This window comes from Abramis brama, assembly GCF_963993115.1.
Source record: "Abramis brama genome assembly, chromosome: 2".
NCBI lineage: Eukaryota > Metazoa > Chordata > Actinopteri > Cypriniformes > Leuciscidae > Abramis > Abramis brama.
Genome location: NC_139964.1, coordinates 7,553,600 through 7,576,467, shown reverse-complemented (window position 1 = coordinate 7,576,467; position 22,868 = coordinate 7,553,600). Strand labels below are relative to the sequence as shown.

General features: G+C 39.5%; 2 protein-coding genes across 2 annotated transcripts in view; one reads left to right on the top strand and one right to left on the bottom strand.

The window, feature by feature from the left end:
* Nucleotides 1–22,868, top strand: part of LOC311077566 (uncharacterized protein) — a 578,304-nt gene that overhangs the window by 47,413 nt on the left and 508,023 nt on the right. The window lies entirely within an intron of this gene.
* Nucleotides 1–22,868, bottom strand: part of LOC311069356 (deoxynucleoside triphosphate triphosphohydrolase SAMHD1-like) — a gene marked incomplete at its 5' end in the record, with an annotated part of 179,328 nt that overhangs the window by 4,591 nt on the left and 151,869 nt on the right. The window lies entirely within an intron of this gene.

The window sequence follows — 22,868 nt, the reverse complement described above, 5'->3', positions numbered from 1 at the left end:
ACAACCACCCCCAATATTTATACCATGATCACAATATCAGGAGGCATACCCAAACTTCAACCCCCCCAATGTTCAAACCAAATCTACGCCCTTGCCCTCAGCAATGAAAAAATATAGATAAAATATTATATGCTTATGTCACATTTCTTTAGAAAGAAAGAGTGAACATTTCTGTTATTTATCCACGGAAATATGCGATCTGAGGAGGTTTGAGTGATCGCTCATTATACTGTTGTACTTCCAGCCAGAGCAACAGAAAGAACTCATCAGAAGAAAACAGGAGTTATTAGTTATACGAGTTAACTGGAGTATGTGACATTTATATGGATGCATTAGTCTAGTATCAACAAGCACAGGGAAAAGACAGATTCAACATGAAACCAAATAAACACACGATTATAATATTCCAGTAAAAATGAGCTATAAGTCACGCAGTTGGGTTTGTCCATATTTAACCCATCCATGGGTTGAAAACAACTCAATGCCCTTGAAATACGTTTGTGCTGTCGGTCCTCTCCGCACACATTCATTAGATTTTACACTGTTAACCCTTGCTGTAAAAAAAGACCAATTTATAACAGTATCATACCACTATCCATTAAAACAGCAATATACAGAAAACAATGCATTCTAAGTAATATTTGTCTTTTTCGAGAGAATAGCCTACACCAGGGGTCGGCAAGTAACTTTGGCCGCGGGCCAATATTTTTTTTAGCCAGTAGATGGCGGGCCAGCTACACAGAGTAGGCCTATGTATACATATTAAATACTCTTATATAGGCCTACAATCGCGGAATATGATGGGTCCGTCACCATCCGTGGATCATTCGTTCAATCGTTTTTTCAAATTAAAACCAAAAATAAAAAGATGAAAAACGACTTGTTTTTCCATTATTTATTTCCTGAACTAAAATGAAAAAACGAATAACGACGGGTTTTCTGATTTTCTGATTGTGCTCAGATCAAAAATAGAAAAAATTCATTACTGGATTAGACCATTTTTAATTTTGATTTTGAATTCTGAATTTAACACCATAGGCATATATCAAGGAAATCATTTTAAACAGATCAAGTACTATTGTGGTAACAGATTACAGCCATTTTAATAAAGGTGTGAATAGCAATCATGCCTCATTCGCTTACAGTCCGACTTTTGAACTTTATTCCTTTTTTTAATAATTATTTATTTGGGACACACACATACACACCTAAGGTTTAAGGAGGTCTGCGCGGGACTGTTTTTTCCCCGTCCCGCTCCCACAAGGTTCTATTCAGCAACCGCTTAAAATACACTCGGTGTTCACCCGCTTTATTTCCCGACCTGACGGGTCTGCAAAATTTAGATCTCGTTTCCATAATCTCACATTCAAATGTCTCTAACGGAAAGAAGGAGATTAAGTAACCTATAATAATTATAAATGCTATACAAAAATTGTGTTCGTGTCAATATAAATATTAGGCTATTTTAACATTGTACTGTCAGCAGAGAAAAAAAATGCCACAGAAAAAAATTATGAAATATAAATAACAAATTAAATAGGACAAAGCCTATCACTCAAATTTCTAAGTAACATAAACAAAAATCATATTGCCCTACTGACAAATGAAGTAGGCTATTTTCTGTTTCTATTTCAACTATTTCAAACAGCCTTGCAAAAAAAGAATGTTGTTGACTGACAATGGTTTCAGTACCAAACAGCTCCTCAGAGTGTAGCCTACAGGTGGTCAGAATTAAGTGTGGATACGCTGTCAAAAGATGTCGGGAGTGGGCTATTGTCAGTCAGACTACCCGCTCCGTCCAAAGTACACCAGAGTTCTGACCGCTACTGTCTTTTGACGCGCGAATGGACACAAAGTGGTCAAGCGTATAACTAGACGCGGCAGGCGCGAATTTGATGCGCTATTCGCGCCCGGTGTGAACGCACAGTTATACTTTAAAATGTAATCCCACGCCAGTTTTGGCCCGCGGGCCGCCAGTTGCCGTTCCCTGGCCTACACTCCAGAGGTGGAAAGTCCAGGTTCAGAAAGTAAAAGTCCTCCTCAGTATTTTGTTCCAATCACCTGGATTTGCTAATTCAGCAGGAGAGAGAACTAATTAGTGAAATCAGCTACACAGCAAAAACTCTAGTATTAAATTAACTCTCCTGGGAGTTTATTTGGCTCCAGACTCAAGAGTGTTACAGTTAATGAGATAATTTAGTGATTGATTGAGTGATGATTGAGCATTATTGAAGACACCTGAAATTAACAAGCAGACTCACCAAAGGAGAAAATCTATTTTTAAGTCATCATTGTGGTGATCAGTGTTGGCTTTAGTTGGGCTCTTGACCCTTAAACTAATAACGTTAGATTTAGTTTGGCTGTTGTCTGAGTTATAACTCTCAGATGAACAAAGAAAAAAGTTGATCAGGTGGTGTTGGTTATGTTTCGACAATCATCATTTGACCTAAATCGCTGAACTCATTTAGAGAGTTAGGTTTACCTTGTTGATTACAGCAGCCTGTGATTCTACAGTATACTATTTTCAACATTTTCAATATAATCCAAAAGATTTTTTAAATGCTGTTCTGATCACAATTCTTTAAAAAAAAAAGTATTTTATTTGGACACACAGACATCAAGAATCAGCCTGTGATTCTCAACAATGGTGACAATAATAAAGCATGTTGCAGTGCATTCTGGGTGCCACCAATCAAAACTCATTCATGGCTCCCATCATGCATTGCGGTATGAATAAATTATGATCTGAATTGTCTTAGTAATTTCCTTTTCCTAATTGAATATTCTTTTTGTCACCATTGTTGAAATTCATACGCTGATTCTTGATGTCTGTGTGTGCCTTAAAGAAATATATATTAGGGTGCATCAAAAAACACAATTCTTGAATTTTGATATGGCTGGGTGCTAAAAGTGTTCCAATATATGTAGAAACAACACATGCAAAATATTTTTCCAGTACATGATGATTTAGGGGTGCCACCGCACATCTGTTTTTGTTGGATAAAGTGGTTAACAGTGCTCAATGGTCACAATGGAGATCTGAGGTAAACAATACTACAGCTCAAGAAAACTGAGGTGATCTTTCTGTTTGAGGTGATCTTTCTGTGTTGGGTATGTATTATTACACATTACTATCATATCTGTAGTTGTGTCTTTGTATACTTATTTATCATAAGTCATTTAAGTCATATTTATTGGTATTTGGTGCTCATTACATCTAGCTAACGTTAGCTAGCAACAGTTTGCTAACCACAGTTAGCTATCTACACTGTAAAAAAGAATACATTGATTTTATTGATATCTAATTAATAAAAATGAGGCAACAGATTACAAGCAATATTATTAATTAAATTTAACAAATTAGAATTGAGTAATAATTAATCAAATGAATTCCTTAAAAGTTAACCATTTAAAATGAGTAAAATTTACAAAATATATTTTATTGCCAACATTGAAGACACCTGGTGTTAACAAGCAGAATCGCTGAAGGAGAAAACCATAATTAAAGTCACCATTGTGGAGATCAGTGTGTGTTTTAGTTGGGCTCTTGACCTTAAACTTATTAACTTTAAGTTTTGTTTGGCTGCTGTACATGAGTTATAACAGCCAGATGAACAAAGAAAAAAGGTGATGTAATGGCGTTGGTTGTGTTTAACATAATCATTATTTCACAAGCATTTGACTTGAATCACTGAACTCATATAGAATCCAATTTATGAGTTAGGTTTACTTTATTAATTACTTTATTAATTATAGCAGCACTGTCCTTGTACAGCATAATATTTTTAACTTTTACAATGTAAGGCAAATAATTTCTAAAAAGTTACTGTTACATAAAAAGGAGACACACAGACATCAATAATCAGCCTGTGAATCTCAACAATGGTGACATTTATAAAGCATGTTGCAGTGCATTCTGGGTTCCACCAATCAAAACTCATTCATGGCTCCCATCATGCATTGCTGCATGAATAAATAATGAGCTTATGTTCAGAGGTGATCTGTTCGTCACCATTGCTGAGATTCATACGCAAAATCATGATGTGTGTTTGTGCCAAAAAAAAAACAACAAAAAAAAAAACATACATATTTATTTGTTTTTTATTATTGATTTTGATCATTTGGATTTCATTGAAAAGGCTAAAAATATTATACTGCTGTAATTAATAAAGTTAACTTAACTCATAAACTGGACTCTATATGAGGTTCAGTGATTCAGGTCTAATGATTGTGAAATAATGATTATGTTAAATCACAACCAACACCATCAGATCACCTTTTCTCTTTGTTCATCTGGCTGTTATAACTCATGTACAGCAGCCAAACAAAACTTAAAGTTAATAATTTAAGGTCAAGAGCCCAACTAAAACACACACTGATCTCCACAATGGTGACTTTAATTATGGTTTTCTCCTTCAGTGATTCTGCTTGTTAACACCAGGTGTCTTCAATGTTGGCAATAAAAGATATTTTGTACATTTTACTCATTTTAAATGGTTAACTTTTAAGGAATTAATTTGATTAATTATTACTCAATTCTAATTTGTTAAATTTAATTAATAATATTGCTTGTAATCTGTTGCCTCATTTTTATTAATTAGATATTAATAAAATCAATGTATTCTTTTTTACAGTGTATGTTAGCTAAGCTATTAAGCTTAACATCAACAGTATTCTAGAGTGGACAATGTCATATTCAAAGTATACAGTGGGGAGAACAAGTATTTGATACACTGCTGATTTTGCAGGTTTTCCTACTTACAAAGCATGTAGTGGTCTGTAATTTTTATCATAGGTACATTTTAACTGTGAGAGACAGAATCTAAAACAAAAATCCAGAAAATCACATTGTATGATTTTTAAATAATTAATTTGCATTTTATTGCATGACATAAGTATTTGATCACCTACCAACCAGTAAGAATTCCAGCTCTCACAGACCTGTTAGTTTTTCTTTAAGAAGCCCTCCTGTTCTCCACTCATTACCTGTATTAACTGCACCTGTTTGAACTTGTTACCTGTATAAAAGACACCTGTCCACACACTCAATCAAACAGACTCCAACCTCTACACAATGGCCAAGACCAGAGAGCTGTGTAAGGACATCAGGGATAAAATTGTAGACCTGCACAAGGCTGGGATGGGCTACAGGACAATAGGCAAGCAGCTTGGTGAGAAGGCAACAACTGTTGGCGCAATTATTAGAAAATGGAAGAAGTTCAAGATGACAATCTCCCTCGGTCTGGGGCACCATGCAAGATCTCACCTCATGGGGCATCAATGATCATGAGGAAGGTGAGGGATCAGCCCAGAACTACACGGCAGGACCTGGTCAATGACCTGAAGAGAGCTGGGACCACAGTCTCAAAGAAAACCATTAGTAACACACACCGTCATGGATTAAAATCCTGCAGCGCACGCAAGGTCCCCCTGCTCAAGCCAGCGCATGTCCAGGGCCGTCTGAAGTTTGCCAATGACCATCTGAAAATAGAGCTTTTTGGTCTAAACTCCACTCGCCGTGTTTGGAGGAAGAAGAAGGATGAGTACAACCCCAAGAACACCATCCCAACCGTGTAGCATGAGATGGAAACATCATTCTTTGGGGATGCTTTTCTGCAAAGGGGACATGACGACTGCACCGTACTGAGGGGAAGCCATGTATCGCGAGATCTTGGCCAACAACCTCCTTCCTTCAGTAAGAGCATTGAAGACGGGTCGTGGCTGGGTCTTCCAGCATGACAACGACCCGAAACACACAGCCAGGGCAACTAAGGAGTGGCTCTGTAAGAAGCATCTCAAGGTCCTGGAGAGCTGAATGTCCGTATTGCCCAGCGACAGCCCCGAAGCCTGCAGGATCTGAAGAAGGTCTGTATGGAGGAGTGGGCCAAAATCCCTGCTGTGTGTGCAAACCTGGTCAAGAACTACAGGAAACGTATGATCTCTGTAACTGCAAACAAAGGTTTCTGTACCAAAAATTAAGTTCTGCTTTTCTGATGTATCAAATAATTATGTCATGCAATAAAATGCAAATTAATTACTTAAAAATCATACAATGTGATTTTCTGGATGTTTGTTTTAGATTCTGTCACTCACAGTTGAAGAGTACCTATGATCAAAATTACAGACTTCTACATGCTTTGTAAGTGGGAAAACCTGAAAAATCTGCAGTGTATCAAATACTTGTTCTCCCCACTGTAGATGTCTCATGTGTATTGAGAGTAGCATTGTAGTTGTTACAGTAAATTAACAGGGTAAGGCCACGTGAAAATGTCCCATTGACCTCCATTCATTTTGTCTATAGGACAAATGAATGGAGAATCTTGAAAGTTGAATTCTGAGAAATGCCCAAGTTGGCCAAAGGGCAAACAAACAACTTTTACTTTGATAACCCTATAGAACATGTTACTGTATAAAAGTTCACTGTACTCAACATTTCCAGGTCAACCTTTTGGCAATTAGACAAAAAAGTGCACATTTTTCGAAATTTCGCCAAAGTTCATGTGTTAGGTGGCACCCTTAAATCTCAATGGAATTCCTCAAAACTTTGCAAAAGTCATTTTTATGTTAATTGGAACAAAATGCAATGCCAGCCAAATTGATATTTTGAAATTAAAATTTCCCATTCAAATTTGATGCACCCTAATATATATATATTAGGGCTGTCAGTTAAACGCGTTATTAACGGCGTTAACGCAAACCCATTTTAACGGCGTCAATTTTTTTATCGCGCGATTAACGCCTAGCAAACTTTGTAGTTTTTTTGTTTTTGTTTTTTTTTGACATGCTTTTGCAACAACTAGTAACGTTAGTACAACACCACCGGATCTAGCTAGACCGGAAACAAAACAACAGGCACGCCGCACACACTTGTTTGGGCTTGCGAGCCGGCCAAAGAGTGGACGAGAAGCCGCGTCTATGGACAACTTGTATCGCACATCGGACGCGTACTTTCTCAGTTTATGGCCAGCAATAAAAGGTGTGTGTAGCCTACACTCATAGAGAATAATGTGTTCGAATTTTAAATACGAGGCGCTGCGCTTCGCTTCTCGTCCAGTGTGCGACCCCCTTTAACATTATGTTTTGAGTGGATGAATGATGAGCGCGAGACGCCGAAATGGATGCCAATAAGATTCTGAATGGAAAGTTTAATTTTAAAAAAGTGGCCAAAATGTTTCAGTTGACAAGACCAAAGTGATCTGTGTGTTTTTTCATTGTGAACTGAGCTATCATTGCAGCACGTCCAGTCTGAAATGGCCTACTACTTGATGGCCAAGCACACTGATTCGCTGATGCAAATTCTCCACCCCCTCGTCAATATTAGGACCTCGTCAGTATTTCTTTCACCCTTTTATTGATGGACAGTGTTACATTGTGTGAGAGATTATTTGCTCCAAGTGAGAATGTTAGTGTGAAATTGAACACTACAGTATGCCAATGTTGATTTCAAAAAGAAACATTTGCTCAAAGCAAGCCGATCCACTTTTCCATGTTGATAAGAGCATTAAAATGAGAAAAAATAATGGGACAAAAAGAAATCAAGAGACATTTAGAATAGATAAAAATGTGCGATTAATTGCGATTAATCGCGAGTTAACTATGACATTAATGCGATTAATCGCGATTAAATATTTTAATCGTTTGACAGCACTAATATATATATATATATATATATATATATATGTATATATGCATGTATAACTTTTAAGAAATCATTTGGATTATGTTGAAATATCTGGATCTTATTTTGTAGAATCACTGTGATGCTGTAATCAACAATATACATTTAAGTCAGAGATTCAGCTCCCAACACCACCTGTTTACCTTTTCTCTTTGTTCTTCTGGCTGTTATAACTCAGTTACAGCAGCCAAACAAAATCTAAAGTTAAACATGTAAGGGTCAAGTGCCCAACTAAAGCAAACACTGATCACCATAATGGTGACTAAATTGTTGTTGTTTTTTTCTCCTTCAGTGATTCTGCTTGTTAACATCAGGTGTCTTCAATAATGGTCAATCATCACTCAATCAATCACTTCATTAGCTCATTAACTTTAACGCTCATATTTTAACACTAACACTCTTGAGTCTGGAGCCATATAAACTCCCAGGAGAGTTAATTTAACACTGGAGTTTTTGCTGTGCAGCTGATTTCACTAATTAGTTCTCTCTCCTGTCTGAATTAGCAAATCCAGGTGATTTGAACAAAATACTGAGGAGGACTTTTACTTTCTGAACCTGGACTTTCCACCTCTGCTCTATAAATAGCAGATTTTGATGCTGTAGGAGGAAAAAAGGTCTTCTTCAGCTTTAAAACTATTTAAAAACAAAGAAGCGCTTACATAGATTTCACTTTTGGATATGTATGTAAGGTTATTTGAGAAAGCCCTTTTCTGTTTGTTTGTTTGTTTGTTTGTTATATTTCTTTTTTTCATCTAGCCAACACTGCTATCTAGTGGTTTGGCTATGTACTTTCAAAACTATAAATATCAAAACAATATAAAGTTTTAAATAAATATAAATGTATAAAGAGCCACTTCAGCCACGGCCATAGATCTGACACAGAAGTTTAAATCAGCTATCAGATAGAATACTATCCACTAAAGCTACATGCTGTAATATAAACGTGTATGTTCCTTCATAGAAATGAAAAGTGAAATGACACCGGATAAATGCTACACTAGTAACTTACCTTCATTTGTTCATTTGGAAAGTCCAGGGAGTCAACCTTCACATCCTCCCGCAACTCTCCAGACACTGAGCTTCCAGACACTGAGCTTCCAGACTCTGAAAAGGCATGCAATTTTATATCCTCATTGTTTGAATTAAAACATCCTCAGTTTGTAAAAACAAGCAAACATTATTAAAGATAGGTACCAGAAAGGTGCAGCTCGTGTGTGTTTATTTTAACGCAAAACGTAATACGCTATATCTACTCAAAAAAATTGTGGCAACACATTACAAGCAATATTATTAATTAAATTTAACAAATAAGAACTGAGTAAGAATTAATCAAATTATTTCCTTAAAAGTAATTTAAAATAAGAAAAATGTAAACAAAATATCTGAATAACAGACAGACGTTAATGATGAATTAAGAACTCTTTATTTTTATTGCCAACATTGGAGACACCTGCTGTTAACAAGCAGAATCACTGAAGGAAAGAGAAAACCAAGACCTACAACTGACTTCAGACACAGCCTTAGATGAAATCAACTGAAGAGACATTAAATCTCACTTATTACTGATCAGACTGACTTTATTTCTGTCATTTATCATAATATCAGTAAATATACTGTCATTAAAAAGTATAAAAAGTAAAAAAGTAAAGATTCTGAAATCGTTTTTAAACTGCTTGAAGGACATCCCATGATAAATTAAAATGGCTTTACATTAGTAACAATACATTTGATTGATATCATATTTTTGATCATGATGGTTTCATTATAAATATGGTGATTAACTCCAAGGTGGACTTGAATCAAGTCAATAATTGGAGAAGTTAGCCAGCTATTTATTATCATGTAAATTATTGTGCCTTTTTACCCTAAATACCATCCTTTTACATTATCTTCCATTATTGAAAAACTGTTGCTTTAATTACCTCGAACAAAATTGTAAATCATTAACAAAACCTTTGTCTCAAAAACATATACGGTTCGATTCTCATTTGATAACTAAATCTTCTACATGGGACTCCCAGTCAACACGTGAGATCAGGTGATGATCACAGTGACATCACACCATTCTCATACGGTGATACTCACAGTGTCAGTAATATATGAGCTCATTGTGAATTCATAATGTTGAGCAGGATGAGAAGAGGCGGTTCAAATATCGGTCACTGGGGGGAGATTCTACTTCCTGTTTCTCAACACTTTCACAGTGATGTCATAGTGATGTCACAGTGATGTCACATGGTCAGCTCATAGTATGAGTGCACACACAGATAACGTCTCGGTTACATATGGTAACCCTCGTTCCCTGAGGGAGGGAACGGAGACGTACGTCGTGGTGAACGACGAATAGGAATCTCGCTAGAGAGGCCAATCTACTTCGAGTGAAACTAAAACAAGCCAATACACATTGGCGTGCAATCATTTGCATCAGCTGCGCAGCCTCGCAGCGCGGGTATTTAACGAGCGGCTGATGCGATTGCACTTCAGTTTTTTGCTGAGGAGCCAAGCCTGAAAAGCTGGACGCCCCTGCGGGTAGCAGCAGATGTGGCGACGGGACGTACGTCTCCGTTCCCTCCCTCAGGGAACGAGGGTTACCATATGTAACCGAGACGTTCCCTATCGTCCGGTCACTACGACGTACGTCGTGGTGAACGACGAATAGGAATCCCTACCAAAGCACCACAGCTGCTGCACCCCTTCCAGCGCCCTGTGTAAGCCTCTACACCTTCTTGCCTGGAAGGACGATAGGAGAGGGCTTACACCGAGAGTATCCGTCACTGTTGTTCCATGATACCCATACAGTGAGATTATTGGATAACACTGGGAAAGCGTGCCCGATCTGAGGGAGGGGAACGCTGCGGGAGCCACATTCTTAAGAAGAGTTATGTGGGAATAGACATATGGACTAACCCGAGGGTTGTACTGCATATGAATAATGGGTGACTTAGCCCAAGGGAAGACACGGGCTTCCGTTTAGGAGCAGCCGTGGAGAATATACACATATGGGATCCCCGTAGGGTCACACATATGGGACCCAGCCTAGACCCGGATCTCAAGGATTCAGCGGATAAAGGCCTGGCACTGGACGCTCCGCCATGTCCGTGCCGAGGGTGTTGGAGGACTCAACAGGTTCGACTCTGGAGCAATAAGGATGCACAGTAGGGTGCAGCAAGCCGACAGAGCCGGTACTCTCAGTGCTTCTACCCGTTTAGGGTGAGAACACGGGAGGACACGGGCTCTACACGTAGGCTATAGTATCTAGCGAACGTGTTAGGTGTCGCCCAGCCCGCAGCTCTACAGATATCTGTTAGCGAGGAGCCACGTGCCAGCGCCCAAGAGGATGCAACGCCTCTCGTGGAGTGTGCATGCAACCTGAGCGGGCAGGGCACGCCTTGAGCTTCGTAAGCCAAGGCGATGGCATCCACTATCCAGTGGGCCATCCTCTGCTTGGAGACAGCCTTTCCCTTCTGCTGGCCTCCGTAACAGACAAAGAGCTGGTCTGAGGTCCTGACACTTTGAGTTCTGTCCACGTACATACGCAGAGCACGAACGGGACAGAGCAAAGCCAGGGCTGGGTCTGCCTCCTCCAGGGGCAGCGCTTGCAGGTTCACTACCTGATCTCTAAAGGGAGTGGTAGGAACCTTGGGCACATAGCCAGGCCGGGGTCTCAATACAACATGGTTGTCACCCGGTCCGAACTCTAGGCACGATTCGTCGACCGAAAATGCTTGCAGGTCCCCTACCCTCTTGATCGAGGCCAGTGCAATCAGCAGCAAAGTCTTCAAGGAGAGAAGCTTTAAGTCCGCTGACTGCAAAGGCTCAAAGGGAGCATCCTGAAGTGCTCGGAGCACCAGGGAAAGGTCCCAAGAGGGTATGGAGGGGGGACGAGGGGGATTTAATCGTCTCGCCCCCCTAAGGAACCTGACGACCAGGTCGTGCTTCCCAACTGTTTTGCCATCTATGTGGTCATGATATGCTGAAATAGCAGCAGCATGTACTTTAAGGGTGGAGGGAGACAGCCTTCGCTCCAACCCTTGCTGCAAGAAGGAAAGCACTGACCCTATTGAACATCTTCGGGGGTCCTCTCTGCGGGAGGAACACCACTCGACGAACAGGTTCCACTTCAAGGCGTACGCACGTCTCGTAGACGGCGCTCGCGCAGAAGTGATGGTGTTAAGTACCTCTGGGGGTAAGTCACCTAGAACCTCCGCGTCCCGTCCAGGGACCAGACATGGAGTTTCCAGAGGTCTGGACGCGGGTGCCATAGGGTGCCCCGTCTCTGAGTCAGAAGATCCTTCCTCAGAGGAATTGGCCAGGGAGGGACTGTCACGAGGAGCATGAGTTCTGGGAACCAAGTCCGGGTGGGCCAATAGGGAGCCACCAGAAGGACCTGCTCCTCGTCCTCCCTGACTTTGCACAGGGTCTGTGCAAGTAGGCTCACTGGGGGAAATGCATATTTGCAGAGGCCCCGGGGCCAGCTGTGAGCCAGTGCGTCCGTGCCGAGTGTTCCCTCGGTCAGGGAGTAAAACAGCTGGCAGTGGGAGGTCTCTGAGGAGGCAAACAGGTCTACCTGAGCCTCCCCGAACTCTCTCCAGATCAGCTGAACCGCCTGGGGGTGGAGTCGCCATTCTCCCGGGAGCACAGCTCGTGATAGCTCGTCGGCCACACGGTTGAGCACACCGGGGACATACATGGCTCGAAGCGACCTCAGACGCTTCTGACTCCAAAGGAGGAGATGGCGGGCGAGTTGCGACATGCGACGGGAGCGTAGACCACCTTGACGGTTGATGTACGCAACGGTTGCAGTGTTGTCCGTACGGACCAGCACGTCTCTGCCCTGTAGCGGCCTTTTTAGGCGGCTCAGAGCGAGACGAACGTACGACGAGACGTACGTCGTAGTGACCGGACGATAGGGAACAGATGTTTCTCATAAGAACATTCTTCAAACATACAACTGACTTCAGCCACAGCGAGACGAATTGCTAGCAACTCGAGGCAGTTGATGTGCCAGTGCAGTTGGGGGCCCGTCCACACCCCTGACACTGCATGCCCGTTGTACGTGGCACCCCAGCCGGTGGCAGAGGCATCTGTGAATACCACAGCATGCCTGGACACCTGTTCCAAGAGGACTCCTGCCCGAAGGAACGAGGGGTCTGACCACGGGCTGAAGGTCTGGCAGCACGCCGGTGTGATTGCCACCCGGTGAGTGCCGTGATGCCACGCCCATCTCGGGACTCGGCCGTGAAGCCAGTGCTGAAGCGGTCTCATATGGAGCAGCCCGAGCGGAGTTACCGCTGCTGCCGCTGCCATATGACCACAAAACAAAACAAAAAAAGACAGAAAGAGAAGAGAGAAGAGAGAAAAAGACTGGTCGCGCTGCCGTGCTGTAACGCCCGCACCGGGAAGGAGAGATCCAGAAAGGCTCGTTGATTAGTAAACCACTCTCTGTAAGACGCATCAAAGTGCTTGGCTCCGAAGCAAAAAGCTGAAGTGCAATCGCATCAGCCGCTCGTTAAATACCCGCGCTGCGAGGCTGCGCAGCTGATGCAAATGATTGCACGCCAATGTGTATTGGCTTGTTTTAGTTTCACTCGAAGTAGATTGGCCTCTCTAGCGAGATTCCTATTCGTCGTTCACCACGACGTACGTCGTAGTGACCGGACGATAGGGAACAGATGTTTCTCATAAGAACATTCTTCAAACATACAACTGACTTCAGCCACAGCCTTAGATTAAATAAAAGAAGACATTAAATCTGTGAAGATCTCAGCAGAGGAGGATTAAACAACTCCACAAACAGCATTACCAGCTTCACTCATTTAGACACAGAGACATCAAGGGCAGAGTTGTACAGCTGTACACTCTCAGAAAAAAAGGTACAAAAGCCGTCGCTGTGGCAGTACCTTTTCAAAAGGTACACTTTTGTACCTAAAGAGTACACATTAGTCCCTCAAAGGTACATATTAGCAGAGGTGGGTAATCCAGGGGCCAAATAGTAAAAGTCCTGACATATGTTTATTCCACCCATGAACTCAGTCAGCTGATTTCACTAATTAGTTAAATGACACAATTTGTGTGTTAAAATTACTTACTGTACACACACATTTATTGTGTTAAATTTGGCACAACATGTGTTGTCCCTGAGCACACACACTACATGTGTTAAAATCTACACAACATGTGTCATTTTTAACACATTTCTTTTTAGAGTGCAGTGTTTCGTAAACAATTCTGCAGCTTTGAAAAGAATTGTGAGTCAATCATTCAATGATTCATTTATAAATACAGCTAGTTGCTTTGTTACTGAATGTAAGGATGACTCAATGACTCGCTCATTGAGAAGACAGTGACTTACCGGTTTTAGTGTAATATATTTTAAAGTATCACTTCATTTTTCCGTCATTGCATATTGCTCTATTGAACATTTTCAATTGGAAACATTTTTTATTTCATAAAGTTATGCATAAAGGTAAAAACAGTGGGAAATAAATTTAGGGGGCAAATATTGTCCCTTAATGGAAAAAGGTATGACTGAAGTCCGGAAGAGAGGGGGTACGCAGAAGGAGGTACACCACTCTAAAAAGTTGGATCCACTGCTCTCACCATTAGTCCACAACTGCTGAAATCTTGCTGAATCCACAATCTTGCTGAAATTGCTGCTCAATAAAATAGTTATTTTTCAGAGTTTTGCAGTTTATTATATTATTGTCTTCATGCTGATTTCTGTCATTGCAGGTATAAATATAAAGCTGCCGGAAGGACGCAACGTAAGTTGAGTTTCTGACATTGAAGTTGTAGAGACTCCTATCAATAATAGTCCAAATTGAAGCAGTGCAATAACATGTGCATTTTAGATATGTGCGTAATCTGAAATATGAATGTGCTTTTCTAATAATTGCTGATGGTTTATGGGGGCATTCAGTCCATATAAGCTGTGAATACTCTGCATACAAAAGCCAATTGAAAGAATGAGTTTGTGGACTCGCTAATTAATTAATACTAGAAATTACTACAAATTCCCTTGTTATTTGAGGAGTAACATAAAGTTTACATAATACAATTTTGGAAATACGTAACTGTCCGTCATTCATTTATTTGCCAAACCAGGGTTTTGGGTAAGCGGGTCCACAATAGCTTTGAAGCCTATACTCTCTGTCATCATCATTGTTCTGCATTCTCATTGTTTGCTGGCAATATGGGGGATTTAATGCGCAGAGAAAGCTGTCCACGAAGCTGTCCATTTCAACCACACATTCTCATTACTTCTTTTACAAACTTAAACTTTTATTCCAGTACTTCTGTGACAAAAGTTTGTTAGTTTGGATCAGGGCCGGCCCAAGGCATAAGCGAACTAAGTGGCTGCTTGGGGCCCCCTGGTTTTTTTTTTACATACGTATTAATTAACTTAAAAAAGTGACATGAATGAATGAATGAATAATTCAAGACAAGTAAAATTCTGATTGCATGATCAATATACCTGCCTACAACTGCTGCTGTGTCTGCCAGTGTTTGAGTCAAGCGCATAACCTCGCATGCAGACAATTCGTGCGCAAAGTCACGGTAATGTTAAGCCATGATACAAAAACTTGATTTGATCAATGATTGATCATAAATTTAATCATATTCAGAACAGAACAAGAATAAAAAATAACTATAAACAAGCCAAAACTAAATAATTTAAAGCGAAAGTGAAAGTAAGCGATTCGCGATGTATTTGGATGGTAAACTATTCTTTATTATAGGCTTCTTTGTACTTCACTCACGTTCCAATATCGACGGAAAAAATCATCCTTTTCACACGCAAAAATGTGCTTGGAAACATCACAGTGGAGCGGTGCTTACTGTGAACGGTATAAATTGTACTACTGACTATTTAAACAGAGCAGTGTAAGTTTTATATGTTAGGTTGACTATTTTATTATTATATATTTATTACGGCTATAATGAACAGGCTGCGATGTCAAGATTGCAATGCTGGAATATGTTTACAGTTTGTTTTCAGAAGTTTCAAAGAGTTAGTAAAAGAGTAAAGGAAAAGTTAAAACTTTTTTAACTACGCGTGGTGGGAGGGGGCCCCCAAATCAAATTATGTTTAGGGCCCCCAAAAGGCTCGGGCCGGCACTGGTTTGGATACAAACACTGTCCACTGTAGCGAGCAAAATACAGAAAAACACCTTTAGAAAAGTATTTTCATTTCCACCAGTAGGTGGCGACAAGTGTTTAAAAAATATATATGTCATTGAATCATTTGTTAAAGAAATTTGTTAAAAAACACTGTCTGTGTCTCATTTCAGAGGCACTCAGCATACCCGGTTAGAGTCATCACTCACACATCGTCAAATTCTGTCTTCTCAATTTTGATTTCAGAGTCTGATTAATTGGCTTTCTTAATATTTACATTTTTTTTTTTTTCTGATCAATAAATTAGACTCCAGTGACCGATGTTTTGAATATGGTCCTCAATGCTTCAGGAGAGATTTCAGAGTCTTCATCATCAGTCAGCCCAGCTGAACTAGCCTCCAACGGAAACCATATGTTAAAAGCCAACGAGAAACTCATTTCTACATTGGTGAAGCCGACAGACACAAATGACAGAGTCAGTTTTACTCTTGCTGCTGTTGGTGAGTGGATGAACTGTTATTATTGATGATGAAACTGAGCTTATATATGATATCAGGGAGTTTATATAGTCTACTCAGTTCTCAACTCTGGACCACGAGATCCACTTTCCTGGAGTTTAGCTCCAACCCTAATCAAACACACCTGAACAAGCTAATCAATGTCTTCATGATTACTACAATGTTACAGGCACACAGCAAAGTCCCCAGTGTTAAATCAACACTGCTCAGAGTACATATTGTCCCAATCTAAATAGTGTTAAAAGTGTTCAAGTTAATGAGATAATTAAGTGATTAATTAAGAGATGATTGAGCTTTAGTGATGAACACCCACTTCAGCCACACTGTTAGACCTTACCGGGTTTTTTTACAGTAAAATACTGGCAACACTGTTGCCAGTAAAATACTGTTAATTGTACAGTTCTTTACTGTAATCTAGTTTGTTTCTGTAAAAATGCACTAAATTATAGTTAACTAATTACACTTGCAGAAACCGACTGCCTTAAATTGACCAACTATCATTTAAATGTATTAACTAAAATGTATAATGCATTAATAATGTGAGCAAAGTATTACTGTGAACTTCTTTCATTTGAGACCACTAAAAAACTATTGTACATAAAAAGATTTCCACTGGATCAGCAACTACACAGTCACCGCCTGTTAAATAAAGCAACATGCAGCAAATCATCAATGTTTGTAGATCTTCTCCTGGACTGAAGCACAGGCTCTACTCTTCAGCACAATGGTGACCCAAAAAAATAATTTTACAGTAAACTACTGGCAACAGTGTTGCCAGTATAAACCTGTTTTATAACTTACAGTTTATTACTGTTAAAATACATTTTGTGGGTGTGTCTTTTTTATCTTACACAGTTAACCCTTTCAACCCCTCAGGGAAATCCACACTACGAGTAAAAAGTAACGATGCAGTGAGATAATTAAGGGAATATGTAAGTGATTGTAAGCAGAATCACTGAAGAAAAGAGAAACACAAGAACAGAAAATAGAGAAACACAATAACTACGACTGACTTCCAGCCATTACACATTATTACACTTATTATTAACCAGTATGACTTTATTTCTGTCATACATCTACAGAAGTTGTTATTGAGATGTTTAATTGAAAATGTTTGGTTTGAAGTTACCGTTATAGAGATCAGTGCTTGCTTTAGTTGGGATGCTGATGCTAAAACATTATTTTTTCTTTTGCTGCTTGAGCTGTGTTTTTGCAAGTCACACTTGTGCACACACAGTTTATGAATGACTGCAGTTATAATGATTATGATGACAAAATCATCATATTGCCTGTTCATTCACTAAGGAATTCATTCTCACTTATTCAGAGTTTAATCCTCAATCAGAAGTGTTACATTACCACCACTGTGAAAACGCAGCAATAAGATACAATGACTCTTTTTTTTTTTTAACACATGATGCATAACCAGAGAAACAGAGCTACACTGTGTTTCAGAAACACCGAGATATCACAATTTAGCACATTAATCTCAACAATGGTGGCAATATTTCTTTTTTATTATTATTATTATTCATGCAGCAGTGCATGCTGGGAGTTTTATATTATCCTGGAACCCAGCATGCATTGCGACATGAAACTTTTCACCATTGTTGAGATTCATATGCTGATTGTTGATATCTGTGTGTGTCTGAGCCAAGCAGGAGTAAAATAAAATTGAATGCACTCTATGATTACAATATTCTTCAGAAGACCTGATTACAGAAATATTGATTTAATTTTGTAGATTCACAGATATATGCTAAATATGAGATAACTATAATTTCAATTATTATATACAGAAAAGATCAGAGACAGCATGATTGTGACATCATCACAAAATCCAAAAACACCTGATCATCTTCCTCTTGACTTTTTCTTGCCATAACAAATGTGTTTTATAAACTCACTGTTACAGCAGCCAGAGGGAGATGAATGGTAAGAAGTCCAGGGACAAGAGACCAACTAAAGCAAATACTGATCTCCATCATGGTGACAACAAATTTTATTAATAACTAAATCTCTGTTAATTCTCAACAAGAACTTTTGTACATGTATGAAAGAAATAATCGTAAACTGGTTTGTAAACTGGTTTCACACTCAGTGTGGCTGGAAGTCAGTTGTAGTTTTTGTGTTTCTCTTTTTTCTGTTCTTGTTTCTCTGTCCTTCAGTGATTCTGCTTATCAGGTGTTCATCAGTGTCTCAGTTCACTCACTTCTTTTCATTCAAGGGGACTATATTAGTGAACTAATGTAGGGAATAGTGAATGAGGGTATAGGGTGTGATTGTGAAAACAGCCTCTGAGTGTCGACTTTGAGCACTGTTAATTCACAGTATATTCCTGTAGGCTACTTTTATTTTCTACGGTATATTACTGTTTTAATGGAAAATGGTATAATATTGTCAGAATTTTACAGCAAGGGTTAACAGTGCACAGTCTTAGGGTCTTTTTTACACGACACCATTTTCAACTAAAACCGTAAAACTTTTTATAAGTTTTGGCCGTTCGTTTCCACGACAACAAAGAGTCAGTTTGGGTGCCTCAAAATGCAAAGTTTTGAAAACTCAAAGGAAAAACTTCTGAGAAATTTACACTCTCAGAAAAAAAGGTACAAAAGCCGTCGCTGTGGCAGTACCTTTTCAAAAGGTACACTTTTGTACCTAAAGAGTACACATTAGTCCCTCAAAGGTACATATTAGCAGAGGTGGGTAATCCAGGGGCCAAAGAGTAAAAGTCCTGCCATATGTTTATTCCACCCATGAACTCAGCAGCTGATTTCACTAATTAGTTCTCTCTCCTGCTGAATTAGCAAATCCAGGTGATTGGAACAAAATACTGAGGAGGACTTTTACTTTCTGAACCTGGACTTTACAACTCTGATCAAGGATCAGCGTATGAACAATGGTGACGATCAAAAGCTTCATGCTGCAATGCATGCTGGGTATCTAGTCTTTGTGCACTTTGACCTCACATTGTGGCCATAATATGAGCACACAGTGAGGGCGCTGTGAGGATACACTTTTAGCTCACTGTGAACTCAGATTGTGAACACATCATCCTGGGAGATCATGGTGAGATCACTGTGAGATCAAATTGTTGACTGGGAATGAATGACAGGAGAATCCTTTAAACAAGTCTCTTTTGTAGAATCACTTGATACACACAAAAGTTACTATTGACACTATTTTCTTCTTGATTATAGTAAATAAAAAAAAATTATGTAAAATTACATAAGGTCATGACTGTCAGTTATTTGTGAACAAAACCTGCAATTAAAAAATGCAAACTTAAGTGACTAACTAAATTATAATCTTTGTCTTCGCTTACCTTCTTTAAAGGAGCTTTGCCGGAGAGTTTCTTCAGTTTGAGACATCTTTTTTTCTAAAGGATCAATTTTCGTCTTTTTTGTTGGTTGTTAAAAACTCAGATGATAGCAATGAAGATCTGTAGAGCTGCGTACAGCTTTTATAGATCCAGAAACTCACCAAACTGGAATACATTATCAGAAATGTTTTGTCAAACTATGAGGGTGTGTCTTAAATCAATGTTGAGTTTGAACAATGCACTGTAAAACCCAACAAGTTAAGCTAACTCATTTCATTTGAGGTAACCGATTGCCTCAATTCAATTAAGTTTATAAAAACAATAGTTATGATTCTGAACTTATTTTAATCGAGTCCACTAAAACAATAATATTTCTTAACACAAAATTAAACTTTACACTCCATTTAAATACTTTATACAGCTGAAACTTCACTTTATTGAGTAAAAACAGTGAAATTACAAACTTTAAATGAACTCAGAACACTTGCAGAACTATAGCTCACAATGTCACACACAAAGTCAAATTCAATAAGTTAAGCTAACTCATTTCATTTGAGGAAACCGATTGCCTTAATTCTTTTAATTTTAAAAAACCAATAGTTATGAGTACTCTGCAATTATTTCAGTTGAGTTTACTAAAAGTTGTGGCGAAATGGAAGAAATCCATGCCAGCTTTTCACTTTTTCTAATGGGCGGAAACCAATGAGGAAATTGAATATAAAAGAGAGATAGAATCGGAAGAGGGTGCGCGAATAAAAACAAAACAAACGTGTAGGTTGTTATCGGAGTGGGACACACGCTACCTGAAGGTCGTTGCTATTCTTTGCTGGAATCTCTGTGCATGCGCTGACTGGGTGCGATCGCCAAAGTGACAGAGAAATTGAGGGTGTACTCACACTAGGCACGGTTGCCATGAACCGGGCCCGAGTACGATTGTCCCCCCTCCCCACTCCCCCTCTGGCCTGCACTCACATAGGGTTTCAGCATTCGTGCCGGAGCACGCTTACGTCATTATGGTAAGACATTATGGTTACATTATGGTAACGTCATTATGATTTACGGAGTGCATCCCGTACCCTTAAATACTGTGCCCGCAGTTTTTTTACCTTGTCTCTACAGTGCTCGGTAGTTCTTTGATATCCATGACGAAGAAGATAGTCACGGATTTTTCTAAATATATCTGAGTTTTTATGTGTTTTGTCCAGCTGTTCTTGTATGCTCTCATCTGCCCAAATTTCCAACAAGCATTGCACCTCTGCCGTAGACCAAAGCGACCCTTTCCCCGCCATGTTGGTTTTGGAGCGTCGCAAAACCGTGACGTCACGCGTCCTGTTCCGTGCTCCAGCACGGTTAGCACTCACACTGCATGCGAACCGCGCCCGAGTCCAACTGAACCGTGCTCTGGCCCACCTCTTCCAAGCGGGCCAGGGCCGGCTAATCGAGCCGCGCCCGGGCACGGTTCGGAGCACTCACACTAGTCAAACGAACCGCGCTTTGGTGGTCAAACGCACTCGGGCACGGTTCAAACTGGCTAGTGTGAGTACACCCTGAGCTCTACTGCATGGTTCGCTCGCCTGCCTGGTGCAACACAATCCAGCCTGGTTCGTTCGCCTGCCTCAGGTACTTGTGGTGATGTCCATCATCTTTTAACCTCACGCCAAGTTTCCAAACTCACGCCAAGTCTCCAAACTCTTTCCCCGGCCCAGGATTTGCGGCCACTACACAGACTGCTTCACGCAGCCACCACCACACACACATACACGCTTATACACGCACACACCCATACAACACTCATTTGAAGTATTTATTTTTCTTTGTGTTTTTTTTTTTCTTTCATTTCTTTATTTTGGTTGAAAATTGAACACGAAAAACTGAGTTTGAAAAAAAAGACGAACTTTAAGATATTAGAGTGAATCGAGGACTCTCGTGATTTTGTTGTTTATTGTGAATTCTTGAACTGAACTTGAACAGCAACCTTCTGTCTGTTTGCCTTACATCTTTTGTTATTTGTCATGTGAGGTAAAGAAAAAAAATACAAACTCTGTGAAAATTTAACTTTGTGTATTTTTTTTTGTTTGTTTTGCAAAATGTTTTGTTAACACTTTATATTACGACCCGCAAACAACTGCGTAAGTAAACCGAAATTACGGTGTACATTTCTGTAATTATAGTGTACTTCCGTGTAGGTATAAGGGAACAATATGTTAAGTTGTGGGTAATAAAGGGGTAACAAGCAGATATACAACCTGCAAAGAACTTCGTAAGTAAACCGAAATTACGGTGTACGTTTCTGTAATTATAGTGTACCTCCGTGTAGGTATAAGGAAACAATATGTTAAGTTTTGGGTAATAAAGGGGTACAACCAGATATACAAGCAAATTATTTATAATGTAATTATTTTAAAACTAACAGGTACCTATTCTGTTAATATATTCCAGGCAAAAATTGTACGTCTGTTGTATATAAAAGTTTTTATCACATTTCTGGCTAAATATGTTCTTGTGCAATGTTACAGGGTAATTTGGACATCTGTGGGTTGTAAATTAAACTTTTTGTTTTGTTTTGTTTTGTTTTCTTAATAAGAGTACCTTTCTCTGTAATTACTGTGCAAATAGTGTTGTTTCGTATTGTTACATAGTAAGTAGTGTTTGTTACCCGTTTCAATTGTGTAGTTACAGGGTAAGTGTAACTCCTGCGGGCTGTAAATTATAGTGGCGCTTGTTACCCCCTTGTTCTGTGTAGTTACAGGGTAATTGTAACTCCTGCGGGCTGTAAATTAAAGTGGCGCTTGTTACCCCCTTGTTCTGTGTAGTTACAGGGTAAATACAACATTAAACCAGTATGCTGAAACAGACAAACCTAGCTTTACCATTAGCATTATCAAGCAAATTTCTAAATTAGTACTTGTAAAAGAACAGTAGCACTAGGGATGGGCGATATATCGCACGATATTGTTATGCGCATCTCATCAGTAAAGCCGGTTCCCTTGATTAGTAGTAAATCGCCATCACCTGCTTTCAGATGGAGCGGTGTTAAATGAACACCCCTGGGGCTGGGAGTGTATATGAGTCCACACTCAAGAGTGTTAAAGTTAATGAGATAATTAAGTGATTAATTTAGTGATGATTGAGCATTATTGAAGACACCTGATGTTAACAAGCAGAATCACTGAAGGAGAAAATCACAAATTGTAAGTTACCATTGTGGTGATGGGTGTTTGCTTTAGTTGAC